This window comes from Nerophis lumbriciformis, linkage group LG37 (assembly GCF_033978685.3).
Source record: "Nerophis lumbriciformis linkage group LG37, RoL_Nlum_v2.1, whole genome shotgun sequence".
NCBI lineage: Eukaryota > Metazoa > Chordata > Actinopteri > Syngnathiformes > Syngnathidae > Nerophis > Nerophis lumbriciformis.
In genome coordinates, this window is record NC_084584.2 from 19,454,624 (window position 1) to 19,467,634 (window position 13,011).

At 39.4% G+C, this 13,011-nt stretch overlaps 1 protein-coding gene and 1 long non-coding RNA gene across 2 annotated transcripts in view; one reads left to right on the forward strand and one right to left on the reverse strand.

The window, feature by feature from the left end:
• Nucleotides 1–858: 858 nt before the first annotated feature.
• Nucleotides 859–5,891, reverse strand: LOC133577521 (uncharacterized). The gene is made up of 8 exons (XR_009811744.2): nt 5,359–5,891; nt 4,786–4,871; nt 4,471–4,689; nt 3,814–3,989; nt 3,355–3,429; nt 2,846–2,960; nt 1,907–2,097; nt 859–1,024 (listed from the first exon to the last, which is right to left on the reverse strand). It is a non-coding gene; the product is annotated as an uncharacterized lncRNA (long non-coding RNA).
• Nucleotides 5,892–10,887: 4,996 nt separating this feature from the next.
• The window catches only part of LOC133577355 (1-phosphatidylinositol phosphodiesterase-like), a 39,991-nt gene continuing 37,867 nt past the window's right edge, over nt 10,888–13,011 (forward strand). Inside the window, exon 1 of the mRNA XM_061931086.1 lies at nt 10,888–12,895. The gene's annotated coding sequence lies outside the window, so the exon portion shown is untranslated. The remainder of the gene's footprint in view (nt 12,896–13,011) is intronic.

A 13,011-nucleotide genomic window follows, 5' to 3' on the forward strand; every position in this document is an offset into this window, starting at 1 on the left:
GCAGTGACAAAGTGAATCAACAGGCCCAGTTCTATGAGGGGCCGTTAGGGACATTATTCAGAATGACCTCTTACATACACTACTAAAATGCTCTCAACTGACATGTTTTTCTCTCACACACACTACTGAAACACTCTCATAAACAACTGAAATGTTTTTCTCTCACACACCCTACTGAAATGTTTTTCTCTCACACACACTACTGCAACACTCTCATACACACTACTGCAACACCCTGCAAAAAATGTTCTATAGAATTTCTAAAGAATATCTCTATAGAATTTCTAATGAACTTTAGGACCGAAGTTCTATAGAATTTCTAAAGAATATCTCTATAGAATTTCTAATGAACTTTAGGACCGAAGTTCTATAGAATTTCTAAAGAATATCTCTATAGAATTTCTAATGAACTTTAGGACCGAAGTTCTATAGAACAGGATTCTAAAGAATATCTCTATAGAACATGGTTCTAAAGAATGGTTCTATAGAACAGGGTTCTAAAGATTGGTTCTATAGAACAGGGTTCTAAAGAATGGTTCTATAGAACATGGTTCTAAAGAATGGTTCTATAGAACAGGGTTCTAAAGAATGGTTCTATAGATCTCCTCTAAAGAATAGTGCTATAGAAGAAAGTTCTAAAGAGTAGTTCTATAGAACAGGCTCCTATGGAATGGCTTTCTGTGGAATACAGTTCAGAATGATGTAGAAATGATTGGGCAGGCATTCTACAAAATCTGTGGTCTAACACTGGCAATGGAGAAAGACAAATATTGCAGTTGAATGAATGTTGACTTGTATTTATTATATACATGTAACTCAAATCTTGACGTAATAAATAAATGTCAGCAGCATAAATCAACATGATCACCGCGCTTCCCCGACTGTTAGAGACGGCTAGACGTCCAGCAGAATTTGTTTCTGAGGCCTTCTTTTTTTCCCATTTTCTGCGCAATGTTCAGTTTCACTCCAATGATTTTCTTTATCACATTTGCTTCACTTGAGGGATGGAGCTTCTTCACAAAATCTGAAAGATCAATAAAATATACCAGAATTAGTGTCTGCAGACACCAAGACACTAGCTGTCATGCAATGAGTTACACTATGGCATTTTTCAGCTCGATAAAGAGAGTGATGTCTATCATTTAATCAATGCAATGGATAGTCAACACACTGCATACATTGCATATCACGCGTTTCTATGCTGTAAGGCACTTGCACTGCTTGACGCACACAAAATCATATGTGGTGCAATCATGCCAGGCTTTACGAACTGCAACAAATCTGTATCAAATTCTGACAGTGCATGTACACTATTCATTAGCTATATAGAAAATCCATTCAGTGTGTGAAATATTTTTCAAATTATTTTCAGGATTTCACTTTCTTGTGAATCTTGTTGTGTACTTGATGGGTGTCCCCAATGGCGTTCGAACAATCACGAAAGTGCATTAATAGAATTCTAATAAAAATATTTAACTTCAATCTGATTGAAACCATATCCACATCGGGAAGGGGATCTGACACATTCCCTATCTAAAAGTCGTTCACTTCTCAACTTGCAGCAGAACTCACGGAAATTCCCGACGCTAGTTGTTAAATAGTAAGGCGGAGAATGCCGATATAAGATATCAAACGAGAAAAAGGTGTAGATATCCGTGCGCTGCGGTTTTTGCTTTGTCACTTGATGTTGGTTTCCGACGAGATCAAAGCTAATGTGACCACCCATGCCTATAAATCTGTCAAAACGAACATCTCGCAGTCAATTCATGGACCAAGCAGACTGGAAGCTATGGATATCTATACTTGAGCCAAACGATCACGGAACGACTTGGAGATAGGAAAAGGGTCAGATCCACTTCCCTGATGTGGATATGGTTTTAATCAGATTGATTTAACTTATACTCACCAATAATAGCAGACACTTTCTTGTCATCCAGTTTTGGTTTCTCATGCTTATCCTTAAAAGCATTGGATTTTTTTCCTGTCAAGCTGCTGTTGGCCAGCTCCTCTCTGGCAGAGCGACAGCAGGACGTCGAGCTGATAGTATTGTTGCCTGACGTGATAAGTCGTCCATCTTCATTAGCAGGCCAGGAAGTCCTTTAATAGAAAAAAGTACATTGTGATGCAGACACAATAAAAAAAAAATACATTAATAACATGAAGCTGGCGATATCCAAACCGCTCGGCTCTAACCCCAGCTATCATAATGTAAGGGTATTTTGATAGGAATCTTGTTCAAGTCAAGGGAAACATGGTAAGGAAGCAATCAAAGATGAAAAATATATATAACCATGTATATTAATTCATCCTGACCACGCGAAGATTTAATATTTGTCGGTCAAGTATTAATCAGATATCCAGCTGAGACAAAATATCAAGAAGGAAGGGACGTAACTCTTGCTAATATAAGAGAAACACACAAAAACGGACGGACAGACAGACAAACAAACAAGTACCATATGTCCTCCCCTTATTTAGAGGGGAGGACATCACAACTTAGGATGTTGTATATGCAACAGTTCTGAAATGATCCCAAATCATAAATGGATTTTTATTGGAAAAAAGGGGCATAACTCTGGAAAATATTGTCCGAGACGACTCATTTTCGATAGGCTTCTTGTTACACTAAGATAAATAGATGTAACAAGTTTGGTTTCCGTACATGAAACGATTCTGTAAATATTGCGGTGACGGATGGACAGCCGTACATGACGACAATACCCGTAGGCCAAAGTTAGATGAAAATACAGTAATAAGAAAGTTATTTCATACATCGACATGTAAGCATATTTTCCATCAACCTATGATAATTACAATAACATACTTCTAGAATAAGAAAACCTACCTTCAACAACCCTCAATGCATCTCGAAGGGATTTGTTTTCCTCTCTCAACTGGAGGACTTCCTTCTTCAGGGATTCCATTTCTGTACATGTATCTTTCGGTGAAGTTCTTCCCAGCTGAAAATGTCAAAATAGTAAATCAAATGAAATAATTTGTATTATGATTAATTTGGGCGCTCATATGTTTTCCGGAAGCAATTTGTCCTGGATACGGCCCTGACAGCACCATATAAGTTTTACATATATAAGCAACCTTGTAGGCACATTAATTTGAATATGCTACATGTACATGTAGCAGTAAGCCATTCACACAGTAGGCACTGTTCATCAGGTATTTGTAGTGTTATTTTCATATAAGTAAAAGTATAAACTTGTGTTTTAAACCAGTTGCCAGGGATGCAATTTTTACGTCCTCGATTTCAAATGAATGCTAGGCACTTGTGATTGTTTGCCTCGAGAGGGTGCTTTGATTAACCAATAAAATCCTATTCTATTCTATTCATGTACTCACAGCAGCAAGTTGGGCCTTCAATTGTGCCCGAGCATCATATCCCACAGCTGTACGGCTTACTTTCCTCTTTTTCTTCTGAAAAATCAAGATTAACAAGAAAACGTGTTCAGTTCTTTTATATGCCATTGAAGTGAAGAAATATGTTTGCAGAAATGATAGATTTTCGAGTACATGCAGAAAGTCTGTCAACACCTCAATTTGTCTTGAATATTATTCTGTCTGAGTTGGTCGAATTGAATCAAAATATTCAATAACTTTAAAGCCTACAATGAAACATGATTTGATTAACTTTTATGATAAAGAAAAACTGACAAGGTACTTCAAAAGTATGGGATTGAATCCTACAAAACCTCACACAGTTGAAACACCACTGAAATAGTGAGTGAGTGAATTAACGTTTAACGTCGCTTTCAACACTATTTCGGTCATATCGCGACAACACCACTGAAATAAAAGTACCTGCTGTCTGTCAGATAGAGTCTCCTCAACACTTTCATCCTTGCTCTCACTGTCTGATGACCAAGACTTTGGCTGTTTGTTTCTCTAGCCTCTGCCATATTCCAAATCACCAGTAAGGGGTACATCCTTGCCATCCTGAGCGGCTTTCAAATATGGCGTCAGTTCACGTGTGTCTTCTGTGTAAAAACAAATATGTGCCACATTAAGCTAAATTAAACTGTACAGTTAGTCATACATTTCAGCAGCAGATTGTTATCACTAAATTACTTTGGTATACCTACAGTTCTGATGATTCAGAAATTCACCTCAGCGAGAAACAAATTTCACCTTACTTTCCCTTATTTACAGGCTTACAGCCATATTAAAAAATTGTCAAGGTTAAGTCTGTACTATCATGACAATCACCTCAGCATTGCAGATTGAAACATTCAGTATACCAGGGCTGCACTGATGAGAAATTACTATCAATCATGGAAGAAAAAAAATTATATTAATTAAATTTAACTTTACATAAACAAAGTCGAAAGTTCAAGGTGTAAAATCAGAAGTACATTAAATATATCTATATTAAATATATCTATATTTATATGTACTTCTGGTAAAACGTATACTTTTTACTGAATTGAATTGAAAAGTTTTCAACTGTTTATTAATTACCACCAAATCTCAGAATTCTTGCCACGTATTTGGTTTGTGACTGCTTCCTTCCTCCTGCTTTGTTGAGTGGCCATGGAACTTGGACTTCTTCATCACTGTCCCAATTTTCTCCATTCATCTTCTCTCGAGAACCGCGTGGTTAATATACTATATTTCGTCTCGATGATCATCCTCCCCTTGCTTCCGTTTGGCGACCTGACTGGGGGCCAAACTCCTTCTCTGTGTGATCACACAAGCCTGACGTTACAAACAATGGAGGGATGATAATAATAATACTACTAATAATAATAAATGAGGCTAGTTTTGCTAGCTCACCATTTCCGCCCGTGCCTCGAAGCTGCTGTTTGGCTCAACGTTAGCCCGCTTGTGACGTCTCGCATCGCGCCTAGAAGACCCTAAACCTAAATGTGATGTTTAAGCCAACAAAGTTACCGTCAATGAACTCCGACGTGACTTGGGCAGCTTAGAAAGAGCGAGTGAAGTCAACATGGACGTTGTGGCCGCCATCACCAACTCAAACTGCCCGCGAAATCTGCTTTGCAACTACGGCAAGCGCGAAGGGGAAAAATAAATAATTTAAAAAAAAAGTTGATTTGAAACATATTCGCACTTATTAGTGTCGGATATGAGAAACATTGATACAACGCGATTATTACCAACTATACATGAATTTGGTTGTGATTGCAGCCTTAAAACAGTTTTGTTATTTTATAACAAAACGAGAGCAGTTCTATCTATCGTGTTTGGGGGGGAGGGGGGGGGGGGGGGTTTGTAATGTTACGGCGGGAAAAGTAGTAAACTAAATATAACATTGAACCATGCTTTTGAAAATGTATACATTTAAATCCTGGCAAATACTGACTTTTAACAATATAAATTGTTACTTACATGAGTTCGGTAAAGTGTTTTCCTATTGGGCTCCGTGAAGAAACGTGTCTGGGCTTGTTCTTCCACAGCTGCATGCAGGTACGTGGGCGGGTCCTGACGTTTTAGGTCTGATTTAAACCTTTGAACTGAGTTTTGCTAAATCAATTTATGTTGGAAGTCCAATAAAATTAATTTTATCACATAAAAAAGTAAGTTACGAAAATATTCACACTTTTTACTTATAGATAACTCAAAAACTCTAAAAATAAAAATAAATTGATTTATTGGAATAAATATACTTTTAAAAATAAAGTCTGCCGAAGTTCTGGGTGTCCGCCTTGAAATGACACCTCACAATTTTAAATGATACAAAATTAACATTTTCATAATTGAGGGAGACATCCTGCATTGTTCAAAAAACAAGCTCAAGTCTGGTGAATCAACTTAATGAGATTAATCAATGCTATGGTGATAGCGCTGCTGCCATTTTATAGAATTTTATTCCATGGAACAATCTATAGAACTTTCAGCAGATAAAGGATAATGTCTATAGAATTTCTGTTAGACATTCTATAGAATGCCCAGTTCTATAGAACAATCTATAGACCTTTCAGCAGATAATGTAATGTCTATAGAATTTCTGTTAGACATTCTATAGAATGCCCAGTTCTATAGAACAATCTATGGACTTTTCATCAGATAATGTAATGTCTATAGAATTTCTATAGGATATTCTATAGAATTCCCAGCTCTATAGAACTGTGAAAAGACCTTCCAGCACATGAAGCTGATGTCTATAGAATTTCTATAGAATTTTGAATACATATTCTATAGAATCTTCAGTTCTAAAGAAATTCCGACGAAATTCTATAGCGTTCTATATATTTCTATAGAGATTCTATAGAACATTTTTTGCAGGGCACTCTTATACACACTACTGAAATGCTCTCACATAAACAACTGAAATGTTTTTCTCTCACACACACTACTGAAACACTCTCATATACACGACTGAAACGCTTATACACACTACTGAAATGCTCTCACATAAACAACTGAAATGTTTTTCTCCCTCACACACTACTGAAACACTCTCTTAACTGAAACACTCTAATACACACCACTGAAATGCTCTCACATAAACAACTGAAATGTTTTTCTCACACACACTACTGAAACACTCTCATAAACACTACTGAATTTTTTTTTCTCTCACGCCCACACACACCTGGAATTATTTTTCACTCGTGCGTGTGAGAAAACAAAAATTCAGTTGTATGTGAGAAAGGATTTCACTTGTATGTGTGAGAGCTTTTCACTAGTGTATGTAAGAGGATTGCCTTCCGGTTCTGTTCACCAATAATGCCCGCCACTTTTCAGCCAAGTTTTTTTATTTTTTTAAAGCCAAGTAGTTTGTGAACAAAATGTCTGCCTAACTGTGGACAAGTAGCTTAACCGAGGCAAAAGCTCTACTTCATAATTCAATGGCTTCAGCGGAGAATATAAGAACACTTTAAATGCAACAACGCAGCCGTCGGTTGCACCTGCATGCCGCGATACCTGAGCGGTCACACAGCGTTGCCTTTCTCCACCCGACAGCCAAGCAGCTCTGGAGCACTCGTTCTGGAGCGAGTGTGCACCGCAGTATCATCAAGCCCAACGTTTCAGCTCATGGACATCGGGGCAAGAGGAGGAAAAGGTAATTAGACATTATTTATTTCTAAATGATTGTTTAATCCCACGATATGTAACGCAACAAGGCATTGTCATGAGCTAAACAGTTAGCCTTGTGTGCCTCCACTACAAACAAGCTAGCAACTATAGTGATTCCGCGGGTCCTAAGAGTCTGAGATCTATTGCAAACATGGCGTTTGTCTTGGAGGAAGCCCAAAAAGTACACTGTCAAATCAGCAAGTAATGTTTGCAGCGTTGTTGCTATGGTAACATGTCGAAATGTGAGTCACGTCGTGGTACGTCAGAAGCTAATCAAATACTAATAATAATGGATTAGATTTATTGAGCGTTTTTCTATCGACTAGATCAGGGGTCCTAAAACTACGGCCCGCGAGTCGGTTATACCCCGTCAGTGTCCATAATCCGGCCAGCGGGATTTTTTTGTTCTTTTAATTATTATTTTTTTAGATCTGTCTTTTTTAATCCATTTTCTACCGCTTGTTACTCTTGGTGTCTCTTAGCCGCTCGGTCAAATCATATTGTCCAAAAATGCATTTTCCCATGTGACTTATATTGTCTTAGCTGTTTTCATGTGATCTGATTGCTACATTCTTATTTCAGAGTCACGACACAGCTTCATGACCATTTCAACAAGGACGGAATAAACAACCTCTGGATTCATGGAAGTTGGCTTCCAAACAACTTCTCTCCACACAAATATATTGTTTGGAATATTCAATATATTTCACATAGAAACATATTAAATATCCTTTTTTTTGCTCACAAAAGGTTCCTTATGTCTTATTATTCATATACTTTTCAAATGTTCTTGTAGCTACTGACGTACCACGACGTGCCTCACATTTCGACATGTTACAATAGCAACAACGCTGCAAATATTACTAGCTGATTTGACAGTGTACTTTTTGGGCTCCCTCCAAGACAAACGCCCAGTTTGCAATAGATCTCAGACTCTTAGGACCCGCGGAATCACTAGTTGCTAGCTTTTTTGTAGTGGAGGCACACAAGGCTAAGCGTTTAGCTCACAACAATGCTTTGTTGCACTACATATCGTGGGATAAAACAATAATTTTGAAAGAAATAATGTCTAATAACCTTTTCCTGCTCTTGCCCCGATGTCCATGAGCTGAAACGTTGCGCTTGATAATACTGCGGTGCACACTCGCTCCGGAACGAGTGCTCCAGAGCGGGAGGAGAAAGGCAACGCTGTGTGACCGCTCAGGTGTCGCGGCATGCAGGTGTCGCGGCATGCAGGTGCAACCGACGGCTGCAGCCCGACCATTGTTGCATTTAAAGTGTTCTTATATTCTTCGCTGAACCCACTGAATTATGAAGTAGAGCTCCTGCCTCGGTTAAGCTACTTGTCCGCAGTTAGGCAGACATTTTGTTCACAAACAACTTGGCTTAAAAAAAAATAAAAACTTGACTGCAAAGGGGCGGGCATTATTGGTGACCGGAACCGGAAGGCAAATCCTCTTACATACCCTCGTGAAAAGCTCTCACACATACAAGTGAAATCCTTTTACACATACTCAACGCCAAGAAAACGGAAATGCTGATTATCGGTCCTGCTAAACACCGACATTTATTTAATAATACCACCTTAACATTTGACAACCAAACAATTACACAAGGCGAATCAGTAAAGAATCTGGGTATTATCTTTGACCCAACTCTCTCGTTTGAATCACACATTAAGAGTGTTACTAAAACGGCCTTCTTTCATCTCCGTAATATGGCTAAAATTCGTTCTATTTTATCCACTAGCGACGCTGAGATCATTATTCATGCGTTCGTTACGTCTCGTCTCGACTACTGTAACGTATTATTTTCGGGTCTCCCTATGTCTAGCATTAAAAGACTACAATTGGTACAAAATGCGGCTGCTAGACTTTTGACAAGAACAAGAAAGTTTGATCATATTACGCCTATACTGGCTCACCTGCACTGGCTTCCTGTGCACTTAAGATGTGACTTTAAGGTTTTACTACTTACGTATAAAATACTACACGGTCTACCTCCGCCCTATCTTGTCGATTGTATTGTACCATATGTCCCGGCAAGAAATCTGCGTTCAAAGAACTCCGGCTTATTAGTGATTCCCAGAGCCCAAAAAAAGTCTGCGGGCTATAGAGCGTTTTCTATTCGGGCTCCAGTACTATGGAATGCCCTCCCGGTAACAATTAGAGATGCTACCTCAGTAGAAGCATTTAAGTCCCATCTTAAAACTCATTTGTATACTCTGGCCTTTAAATAGCCCCCCTGTTAGACCAGATCTGCCGTTTCTTTTCTTTTCTCCTCTGCTCCCCTCTTCCTTGTGGAGGGGGGGGGGCCGGGGCACAGGTCCGGTGGCCACGGATGAAGTGCTGGCTGTCCAGAGTCGGGACCCGGGGTGGACCGCTCGCCTGTGCATCGGCTGGGAACATCTCTGCGCTGCTGACCCGTCTCCGCTCGGGATGGTGTCCTGCTGGCCCGACTATGGACTGGACTCTTACTATTATGTTGGATCCACTATGGACTGGACTCTCACAATATTATGTCAGACCCCCTCGACATCCATTGCATTCGGTCTCCCCTAGAGGGGGGGGGTTACCCACATATGCGGTCCTCTCCAAGGTTTCTCATAGTCATTCACATCGACGTCCCACTGGGGTGAGTTTTTCCTTGCTCTTATGTGGGCTTTGTACAGAGGATGTTGTTGTGGCTTGTGCAGCCCTTTGAGACACTTGTGATTTAGGGCTATATAAATAAACATTGATTGTGAAAAAAAATTCCAGGTGTGTGTAGGCGTGAGAGAAAAAAATTCTGTAGTGTTTATAAGAGTGTTTCAGTAGTGTGTGAGAAAAACATTTCAGTTGTTTATGTGAGAACATTTCAGTAGTGTGTATAAGAGTGTTTCAGTAGTGTGAGTGTTTCAGTAGTGTGTGAGAAAGAAAAACATTTCAGTTGTTTATGTGACAGCATCTCAGTAGAGTGTATAAGAGTGTTTCAGTAGTGTGTGTGAGAGAAAAACATTTCAGTTGTGTATGTGAGAGCATTTCATTAGTGTGTATAGGAGTGTTTCAGTAGCGTGTGTTAGAGAAAAACATTTCAGTTGTTTATGTGAGAGCATTTCAGTAGTGTGTATAAGAGGTAATTCTGAATAATGTCCCTAACGGCCCCTCATACAGTTCACCTGACTGTCCGTGACATGTAGATCTGAGTGTTATATGCAGAGTTGGGCTAGGACACATTAAAGCTACGTATTAGCTGGCAGCATGTACAAGTTGTACAACAGGGGTCCCTGAATCGCACTTGTATTGGTTTGGTCTCATGCAGTGGACATTACCGCTGTAATATTGCGGTTTCTAGTTCATTTAGCCATTTCTACGCTTTATGGCTGTTGCTTTATGGCATATTTTGTCAAATACAATTAAACACTACATCTCAGCATTGCAAAAGGAGGATTAGAGCAACACTGTAAAGAACAAAAAACTTTTTTTCGTCATATATTTTGTCTTATACCGGATTAGTTTTAACGTGTTTGAGGTAGTGCTATCACACGTTTTTTTATCAGCTTATTCCCACCTTTGATTTTGGATTAATCACGATTCGGGCTCTAGGCTTTTTGTGGCCCCGTTTCAGTCTTGAATATTATTTATTATCATCATTCTTACCATCATTCTTACAAAAGTGACACTAATAGATTTATTGTATTACCTTCATCACCTCGTCATGGTTCCCAAATGTTGGCGCTTTGTGATGCACAATGGTGAGGTTTGATGATGTAGAACACGTCTCCGCTCGGGATGGTTTCCTGCTGGGGGGGGGGGGGGGGGGGGTTACCCACATATGCGGTCCTCTCCAAGGTTTCTCATAGTCATTCACATCGGCGTCCCACTGGGGTGAGTTTTTCCTTGCCCTTATGTGAGCTCTGTACCGAGGATGTCGTTGTGGCTTGTGCAGCCCTTTGAGACACTTGTGATTTAGGGCTATATAAATAAACATTGATTGATTGATTGAAAAAAACATATATAAGTTGCACTGGAGTATAAGTCGCATTTCTGGGGGAAATTTATTTGATAAAACCCAACACCAAGAATAGACATTTGAAAGGCATTTTAAAATAAATGAAGAATAGTGAACAACAGGCTGAATAAGTGTACGCTATATGAGGCATAAATAACCAACTGAGAACGTGCCTGGTATGTTAACGTAACATATTATGGTAAGAGTCATTCAAATAACTAACATATAGAACATGCTATACGTTTACCAAACAATCTGTCACTCCTAATCGCTAAATCTGATGAAATCTTATACGTCTAGTCTCTTACGTGAATGAGCTAAATAATAATATTTGATATTTTACGGTAATGTGTTAATAATTTCACACATAAGTCGCTCCTGAGTATAAGTCGCACCCCCGGCCAAACTATGAAAAAAACTGCGACTTATAGTCCGAAAAATACGGTACACATTATGTGTTAAAGGGGCTGTTTGCAACATTTACACAGATGTCTAGAGGGTGTTAACTTTCCAATGTATTTTAAGCCGTGAACAGCTAGCGTTAGCTGTCATTGAAAGTATATTATATCATAACAATATGACCGCAAATTGTTCATTGCTTCTCTTGGACTCATTTTGTATGTGTGCACCGACTTTCTAAGCGTATATGTGGAAGAGACAGGGTGAGTGACCGCTGTAAATAAAAAATGTATTTGTTTTCATCCCTGTCTCAATTTTATTTAATTTTTTTGTAAAGAATATCACATAAACTGTCACACCGCTGTGAGGGATGTCTTGTCTTGGTTTTTTCTGTCTTGTGAATTGCATGTTTTGGTTTGAAAAGTAACTCTCCTCTCGTTTCAGGTCACTTGCCCTTCCTTTTGTGTCATCAGTTTGACGTCATCCCTGATCCCTGATTGTTTCCACCTGTTCCCCATTACCTTCATGTGTCTTATAAGTGCCAGAATGTCTCGTTTCGTGCCTCTCTAGCATCATGTCCGAGCCTTGTCTCGTCTGGATTTTGATTATCCTGATCCGGAATTCCCTTGTTGGCATTTTGAGTTTCCTTTTCTCCTCCTAAGCACAGTGATTTTTGGTTATATAGTTTTGCAGCTGAAGTGGTGAGTTTCAGTTTTTTCTTACGTTCTCCTTTTTTCCTAAATTTTTTGAGTGACATATTTGTTAACTATTTTTCTAGATAAGAAACGGTGAAGGAGTTTTATAGCCATTGTTTCTCCCTCCTTTTGGAGCGTCTTTTGTTATTGATAAATTTCATAGATTATATCCTGCACTAAGTATAGTTCGCTATTGATATTTTTTGTTTCCTCCTTTCGTTGTGATTTTCAGATGTTCCTTTTTTGTGGAACCTTTTTTGCTGAGTAGTCAGATTATAGCCTAGGTTGTATTGCCCTGACTCAGGAGGTGAAAAGTAGCTGTCAAAATAACACATTCAGCCATTCACACACACACACGCACACGCACACACACACACGGCGGGCGTTGCCATGCAAGGCCCTGACCACAACCCATCAGAAGCAAGGGTGAAGTGTCTTGCTCAAGGACACAACGGACGTGACTAGTATAGCGGAAGCCGGCGATAAAACCAGGAACCTGTCACACCGCGGTGAGGGAAGTCCTGTTTTGGGGTTGTCTGGCATACTTCCTGTCTTATGTTGAAAATCTAATCCTCCTCTCGTTTCAGGCCACTTGCCCTTCCTCCTGTGTCACTTGTCTGATGTCTCTCCTGATTGCCTGATTGTGCCCATCTGTCACCCTCCCTCATGTGTATATAGTCCTTGTCTTCCCCTGTCTTGTTGCCAGAGTATATCGTCTCGTCATGTACCTCCAGCCGTCGTCCACAGTCTTGACCCAAGTAGTAAGTATTGCCTCGGCTTATTTATTGATATCTCTGTTCTTTCTGAGAAAGAGTGATTTTGGTTTGCTAAAGTTTTTTGGTCTGTTTGTGCTAATTTCATAGTGCTTTGCCTTCCT